This window comes from Rhinoraja longicauda, chromosome 40 (assembly GCF_053455715.1).
Source record: "Rhinoraja longicauda isolate Sanriku21f chromosome 40, sRhiLon1.1, whole genome shotgun sequence".
Lineage (NCBI taxonomy): Eukaryota > Metazoa > Chordata > Chondrichthyes > Rajiformes > Arhynchobatidae > Rhinoraja > Rhinoraja longicauda.
The window spans coordinates 12,099,805-12,107,841 of record NC_135992.1 but is presented as its reverse complement, the minus strand read 5'-3'; the positions used below and the strand labels follow the sequence as shown (position 1 = coordinate 12,107,841).

Genomic DNA, 8,037 nt, shown 5'->3' with positions numbered 1-8,037 from the left:
ATCGCCGAGCCTGCGCTTGGTTTCGCCGATATAAATAAGTTGACATCTAGAGCAGCGGATGCAATAGATGAGGTTGGAGGAGGTGCAGGTGAACCTCTGTCTCACCTGGAAAGACTGTTTGGGTCCTTTGATGGAGTTGAGGGGGGAGGTAAAGGGACAGGTGTTGCATCTCGTGCGGTTGCAAGGGAAAGTGCCCGGGGTTGGGGTGGTTTGGGTAGGAAGGGACGAGTGGACCAGGGAGTTACGGAGGGAACGGTCTCTGCGGAACGCAGAGAGGGGAGGGGATGGGAAGATATGGCCAGTGGTGGGGTCCCGTTGTAGGTGAATGTGAGTGTTTTGGAATGCCTGTATATTAGAATGTGTGTGTTGGTATCAGCTCCTACGTGGAGATGTCTGTGTGTGTGTGGAATGTTAACGTTCACATGTTTGTAAGTAGGAATATCTGTGTGGAAATGTTTGTGGTTAGGAATGTCCGTGTGATGGAATGTTGCATGTTGGAAGGTTTGTGTCCGTATATTTGCGTGTAGGAATGAGCTTGAGTGTTGGAATTTTTGTGTGTTAACATGTCAATGTGTTGCTATGTCTTTGTGTGTCAGAATGTCTGTGTTTGTTCTATTGATGTGGTGATATGTTTGTGTATAGGAATGTCTGTAGGTTGGAATATCAGTGTATTGGAATGTCTGAGCTAGAATGTATGTGTGTTTGTTTTATTTATGTGTTGGTATGTTTGTGAGTAGAAATGTCTGTATGTATGAATGTATCTGTGTGTTGGTATGTTTGTGTGTTTCAATACCTGTGTATTGGTTGGTTTTATTTCTGTTCTGTTGGTATGTTTGTATGATCATCATCATCATCATCGGCGGTCACTGGAAGTGAGTATGACTGTCCTCTTCATAGAGTCGGACTCCTGTGCATGACTTTGTTTAATGTGGGGAGACTGGTGCACAGACAGCCTCCACATGGTCCTTGACAGATCTGGGTCAGGATCCAGTGGCATGGAATCCAAGATGACCGGGGATGGTTTGTATGATAATCACTAATGGAGCAGGGACAATATACTGATGACCAACCACACAGTCTATGGGGTCAACAATAATCAGAAGAGCAGGGCAATTGAAGAGGAAGGAAAGTCGGAGTTGGGAGCAGGGAGGAAAGAATGGAGATTATAATTGTGGATACTGTGCTTCCCGCACTGTGCTCACCCGGGTGAATGTACAACATTTCAGATGAAGGCAGGTTTATTTTAAGCAAAATGAACAACTTAAATGGACCAGGATGTAGAGAATGAGCTGATGGCCATTGCTTCCCCAGAGCTTCTGTAGTCTGGGCATTGCTACCATCCAACATCTCCAGGATCGCTGTGGAAAGTGGCCTGTGTTTACACCCTGGTGTTCTACACAACTGGAATGGAGCTTTTAGTTTCCAAATGGCAATAAAGGAGAAGTGGACGGGAGTGGGCGTGGAAGGCAGAGTGGGAGTAGTGGTGCTAATGTTGGAGTGTGGGAATTTGTCTAAAACTGGCTGGATTTTGTAGGTGAGTGGTAATGGGTTGGGTTATGGGATAGAGGGTGATTGGAGTATCTGAGAAAGGGGTTGAGAGGTAGTGAGGGATGTTGGCAATAAGGGTGGGGTGGAGGTGCAGGGTAATAAAGGGAGTGAGCGCAGGAGTGTGCATGTTGTGGGGTGGTGAGGGGGAGTGTCGAGGTAGGGTTGTAGGGATGGGCTGTGTTGGTAGGCTGATGAGGTGTGGAGGGAGTATGGTGAGGGTGTGCAGTGATGATGGAATGGAAGGGTATGCAGTGGCAGAGGGTTGCAGAGGTGGGCAGGATTGTAGGAGTTGTTTGCTTTGGGATAAAGAAAAACATGCAGGGATGGAAGGATCCGCACAGGCCATCTCAACCAACCTGATCTCCCGGTGGCTCAGCACGTCAACTCCCCCTCCCATTCCCAATCTGACCTTTCTGTCCTGGGCCTCCTCCATTGTCAGAGTGAGGCCCAGCGCAAATTGGAGGAACAGCGCCTCATATTTCGCTTGGGCAGCTTACACCCCAGCGGTTTGAACATTGACTTCTCCCACTTCAGGTAGTTCCTGCTACCCCTCTCTATCCCCTCCCCCTTCCCAGTTCTCCTACTAGTCTTCCTGTCTCCGACTACATCCTATCTTTGTCCCACCCCCTCCCCTGACATCAGTCTGAAGAAGAGTCTCGACCTGAAACATCACCCATTCCGTCTCTCCTGAGATGCTGCCTGACCCGCTGAGTTACTCCAGCATTTTGTGTCTACAAAGGATTGTTGGTTCTGGTTCTAGACCGGTATGGGGTTTGTGGTGGGGGCTGTTGAGGTAGAGTTCTAGGTCAGTATGGACAATGTCAGGGTCTGGATGTTGGGGTAGGGCTTGGGTTGGCTGGTAGACCTACAACCCTTCTCATACACCCCAACCCCTTCCATAAAACCCCATCTTCCAAGCACTGGTATTCTCCACACTGACTCAAAACCACACTGGTGTACAACCAGAGACATCAAACCTTCCATCCCACCAAGCTTCTCTTTACCCCAACGCCAAACAACAAATTGGGTGTCGTGGTTAGGGTTGTAGACTGGTCTTGGAGTCATAGGGCATAGAGACAGGCCCTTCGGCCCAACCTGCCCATGCCGACCAAGATGCCCCATCCAAGCATGTCCAATTTGGGGTTTGGGCAGTATCAGGCTGATGGGATGCGGAGGTCAGTATAGGAATGTTGGGGTGGACTGGGGAGTGTAGGGGTGGGCTCTGTGGTTTTGATGGGGGGGGGGGGGGGGGTTGGGGGGGGGGAGGGGAGAGCAGGCTACTAGCCATTGGTTGCCCTAACCCCAGGGTGAAGCCTGGGATCGGGGCGGGGGAACAGCAGGGGGAGCCAGCAATCCGGTTCTCCATATGAAAGCCAACGGGCACATGACGTGCCGCCTCTGCTGTCTCTTGGCAATACAGGAGAGAGAGAGAGAGAGAGAGAGGGAGAGAGAGATTCCAAATCTCCCTTCCCACATCCTCATATGTGCTTGATGTATCTCAGAGAGGCATCTGGAGACGGAGCTGGCATTTTCACACTCTTTTTCCATTTTTATCCCGCTCACATCTGGAATTGAGAGTGGACCTCTTCTGCGTGCCTGCTGTTGAATAGGACACGAGATTTTTTTTATATCTCTTCACCCCCCCTCCTCCCCTTGTACATGTTTTGTTTCCTAAAGGAATCTTTCGGTGGATGTATTTTGGTTGTGTGGGTGAATTGATAAGGAGGAGAGGAAAAAAAAATTTGGGCTGAGCGCTCCTGTAGTCTTGCTACAGAAGACACAGACAGACAGACAGAGGAGATTCTTGTAAGTAAATGCTGATTTTTCTTCTATGTAACCGGTGGTCCTTTTCTGCGTGCCCGTGTTTTGTTCTTTAACATCTGATAGTAGCCACGATTGCATTTGGAGAATTCAAGGGGGGAGGGGGGGGGGGGATTCTGTCTATACCGACAATTGTGTGTGTGTAAATTGGTAGCTTTTTCCTTTTTCCCCTCCCCTCCCACATCAAATGTGGATATTTTATCATTTCGCCTTCACAGGTAACGAAGATTGTAACTGCAACATGTGAAATAACCAGCGGCGCTGGAAGGGATCTTTTTTTTGAAAGGGGAGTGGGTGGTGTTGGTTACAAATTCAGATTGCAGAGTTTAAAAAAAAAAGATGTGCTGAGGATTTTTTTTTTTGCATGTCAATGCGGTGGGGGGGGGGGGGAGGATTGTGTGGGGGGGGGGGGAGGATTGTGGGGGGGGGAGGGGGAGGATTGTGGGGGGGTGGGGAGGATTGGGGGGGGGGGTGGGTGGGTTGAACAAGGATGGGGAAAGGAAATCGTCTGGGGCTGCCACCCCAAGTTCCTCTGTCATTCAGTGGCCGTGAGCTGACGTTTCCCCCAATAAATATTGATCATTCCTCCCTCTTTTCCCCCTCTTTCAACAGGGAGGCGAGAGGAGAAAAAAAAAAATCCCCCCGTGGGCAGCGAGGAGATGGGATTAACGTTGCGAAATCTGGGCAGCAAGCGGTCGGAGATCTAACATCAAGCCTGTCATTCAGTGGCCGTGCTTTCTCTGTACATCTCTCTCTCTCCCCACCACCACCACCACCACCACCACCACCACACAAACTCACTGTTCATTTTCTCTCTCTCTCTCTCCCTCCCCGAGACAAGACCACCTTCCCAGAGAGAGGGGGAGGGGGAGAGGGAGAAAGGTGTGGGGGGTGTGGGGGGGGGGGGAGTTGATGATTTCAAAGCTGGACAGTCTGAAGAAGAAGCGGGGTGTCCGGTGAGAGCAGAGTGGAGAACGCGAAGAGGCTCTCACTCACACGTCCGCGCCGGGGCTCTTGCTCAACATGCTCAGCTCAGTGACAAGCCCAAGAGGCGGCTTGTTCAGTGACCAGAAAGGTAAGCGACTTGTGGAATTACAAATGGGCAGCGGCAGGGAAGAGGACAACCAGGGGGGGGGGGGTGGGGGGGTCGACGACAAAAGTTTACCCCCAGACCACAGCTGGGACCAGACCCTTGGGCTCTCGGTAGTCACTGGGAGGGATGGGTGGGCAGGTCGCTCCGGCCACAGCCGTGTTGGGATTAAAGGGGCATTTTCACAGCTCAAAACTGAGCCAGAAAGCGAGTTGGACTTAGCGGGGAGTGACTGTTAAATAGGTCATTTTAAAGGGACAGGGCAGCCTCGAGTGATGAGCGGTGTTCAGACAGTCAGTGCTGAAATTCACATCACACTAACCCCATTTCCAATGCTCTGTCGCTGCAGAGTAGGCCGTGCAGGGGCCAACAGTGTAGACTACACAACGTGCAGAGGGGATGGCAGACTGGGCCAGACTCAATGGTTCAAATGGGGGTCCGAAGAAGGGTCTCGACCCGAAACGTCACCCATCCCTTCTCTCCAGAGATGCTGCCTGTCCCCGCTGAGTTACTCCAGCTTGTTGTGTCTACCTTCAATGGTTCAAATATTCATCTCTGGCCTCTGCACCTCATAAAGGCCTTGGAGATGGGACAGGAGTGGCTTGTATCTACAAAGGGCCTGAAAGGTCTTGTTGGGGACTGGCTACATGAGCTCGCGTTATAGCCCCCAGTGTTCAAACAGACAACGAGGGTGGATTGACTAAGGTGTTCAAATTATCCTCGGGATAATTGAATGGGTATGGAGAACCCACGACCTCAGAAGTCAAGTGTGTTCAATTGTCAGGGCAGACTTCAGTCTGAAGAAACATCACATCTCCATGTTCTCCAGAGATGCTGCCTGACCCGCTGAGTTACTCCGGCACTTTGTGTCCAGTTTTGTGTTTAACTATCATATGGAACAATGACATCCATTGAAGGAAATTGAGAAAGGACTAAGTTGGGAAGAACTTCAAGTAACAGGGTGGCTTGAAAATGGAAATTTACCCCCCTAAAACGCAATGGATGTTGTGCTCATTGGAATTGTTGCAGAACCGACTGATTTTGTGTTTGGTGTGGTGGGTAAATAGACTCAAGATGTAGGTTAGCCACAATCTAGTCTTCAGGTGGCACATTATGGATAGCAGAGTCTATCCAGGATAAATAAGGACACTGTGTGTACAGTACAAAGAAAGCCAGAAATATAGGACATGCATACAAAAGTTTATATATAGTAAATGTCGGATATATTATGACATATATAAAATAAGGACACTAGTCAGGATCAATGGACAAACTGCATAATATCAGGAGGCTGTACAAACATATCGTATGAAGGTCACAATAAATAAATAGCTTCAACGTAGACTGTTTTAAATACTATATGTAAATTCCGTCTAATAATAGCAGGAGTATTTAAGTGTGAATTTCCTGTCCACCCTGTCACTTTCTAGTGTTACATTCTTCACTCCTCTTTAATTATTGGCAAAATATATATATTTTTGGAAGAATAATTTGATTACATCTTAAGAAACTTGAATTTTTAGTTTATTATTTGAAATATGAGCTCAGTAATCATATATATATATATATATATATATTAGTCAAAGAAAGCCTACCATTTAACTCTGAATCTTAACTTGTGGCCCAAATAACAATTTCTCCCATCAAACAGCTACTTTATCTTGTACAGAACATATAGATAGACACAAAATGCTGGAGTAACTCAGCGGGCCAGGCAGCATCTCGGGAGAGAAGGAATGGGTGACGTTTCAGGTTGAGACCCTTCTTCAGACTTTAAACCAGCATCTGCGTTTCCTTCCTAAACACTTATCTTGTACAGTTCTCCGACCAAACAATTAGATTTGATTGCCCTCACCTTGAACTGTTCTCCTGATAAACAATTGAACTCTGACTACCCCCACCATGCGCAGTTCTCCTGATGAAGAATTGGAGTCTGATTGGCCTCAGCTTGTGGTCTTCTCTCGCTGTTGGAGAAGGTCTCAAATTTGCCTAGACTAAAATCTCTATTGTGTTTGAGGCATCTCTGAGATCAGTAGAGGATTCTTTGAGCTGTCATTCTCCAGTAAGAGGCCTACAACAAGGTGGCTTTGATTAAAAGTTTTGATCAAAACACTAAGTGTTGGAGGAACTTTGCTGGTCAGGCGACATCTGAGAAGGAAATGGATAGAAGACATTTTGGGTTGGGACCATTCTTCAGAACGATAATTCTGATAATTATTTAAGCAGTGTCTTGTTGCGATTCAGGAATAATTTGATTATACCTTAAGAAACGTAAGGGTCAGGCAGCATCGCTGGAGAACATGGATAGGTGATGTTTCTTCAGACTGAAGCCTGCTCTGACAATTTAATACTCTTGACTCCTGGGGTCATGGGTTCTCCGTACTCATTCTACCACATCCTTCTGATAATATGAACACCTCAATCAAATCACCCTACACCCTAATTTGATCATGTAAACTAGCCTTACCTTTTCATACGTTTTGTTGACTTGTTAGTCCACACCATAAGCAAGTGAATTGAAAACCGCTCTCCCATGTTGGATGTCTAGAGTTTTCTATCTACAGGTCTATCCAGATTATCCATTAGCAATGCCATTGGAGGTTTACTGGTGTTCGGTATAATACGGTGGATTTGGAAGGCCAGAGGTTACTTATTACGCTTGACAATGGCAGAGAAATGCTGATTGTATTTATATGACATTCCTATCTGCTGCTCTGGTTGGTGTTAGTTACCCATGTAATTAAACTTGTATTAGAGCAGGCAAAGGAATGTTGTATAATTGCATTAAATTATTGTGTGGGAAGAAACTGCAAATGCTGGTTTAAACCGAAGATAGACACAAAATGCTGGAGTAACTCAGCAGGACAGGCAGCATCTCTGGAGAGATGGGATGGGTGACATTTCGGGTCGAGACCCTTCTTCAGACTAGTCAGGGGAAATGGAAAACGAGAGATATAGATGGTGATGTAGAGAAATATAGAACAAATGAATGAAAGATATGAAAAATAGTAATGATGATAAAGGAAGCAGGCCATTGGTAGCTCTTTGCTAGGTGACAACAGGAATCTGGTGTGACTTGGGTGAGGGAGGGATGGAGAGAGAGGGAGTGCAGGGGTTATATGAAGATAGAGAAATCAATATTGATACCACTGGGCTGTAAGCTGCCCAAGCAAAATATGAGATGCTGTTCCTCCACTTTGCGTTTAGCCTCACCCTGACAATGGAGGAGACCTAGGACAGAAAGGTCAGTGGTAATGGGAAAGAGAATGAAAGTGTTTGGCAACTGGGAGACCAGGTTAGTCCAGGCGGACTGAGCGAATGTGTTCAGCAATAACTAAATTATTGTCTGCTAACACTGGAAAAATAATGTCTGGATTAGAGGACTATATTATTGTTTATAATAGGATAATACAATATGTAGTGAGAAAAATATTATGCCGGGCACAATAAAAGCCTCGTTGCACTTTACAGTGCATGGTGTGTATTGGTTTCCTATGCATGACAACTTTCTACAAATGGTCATCAGAGCAGATGACCAAACCTGGTCAAAAGATGGACTTTATGCACATTTTAAAAGG

The 8,037-nt window shown here is 46.9% G+C and overlaps 1 protein-coding gene across 3 annotated transcripts in view; it reads left to right on the top strand.

Annotated features, from left to right (window-relative positions):
* The first annotated feature begins 4,292 nt into the window (after nt 1–4,292).
* Nucleotides 4,293–8,037, top strand: part of LOC144611423 (glutamate receptor ionotropic, NMDA 2B-like) — a 349,120-nt gene continuing 345,375 nt past the window's right edge. For all 3 annotated transcript variants that reach the window (XM_078430500.1, XM_078430501.1, XM_078430499.1), the window contains exon 1: nt 4,293–4,444. The gene's annotated coding sequence lies outside the window, so the exon portion shown is untranslated. The remainder of the gene's footprint in view (nt 4,445–8,037) is intronic.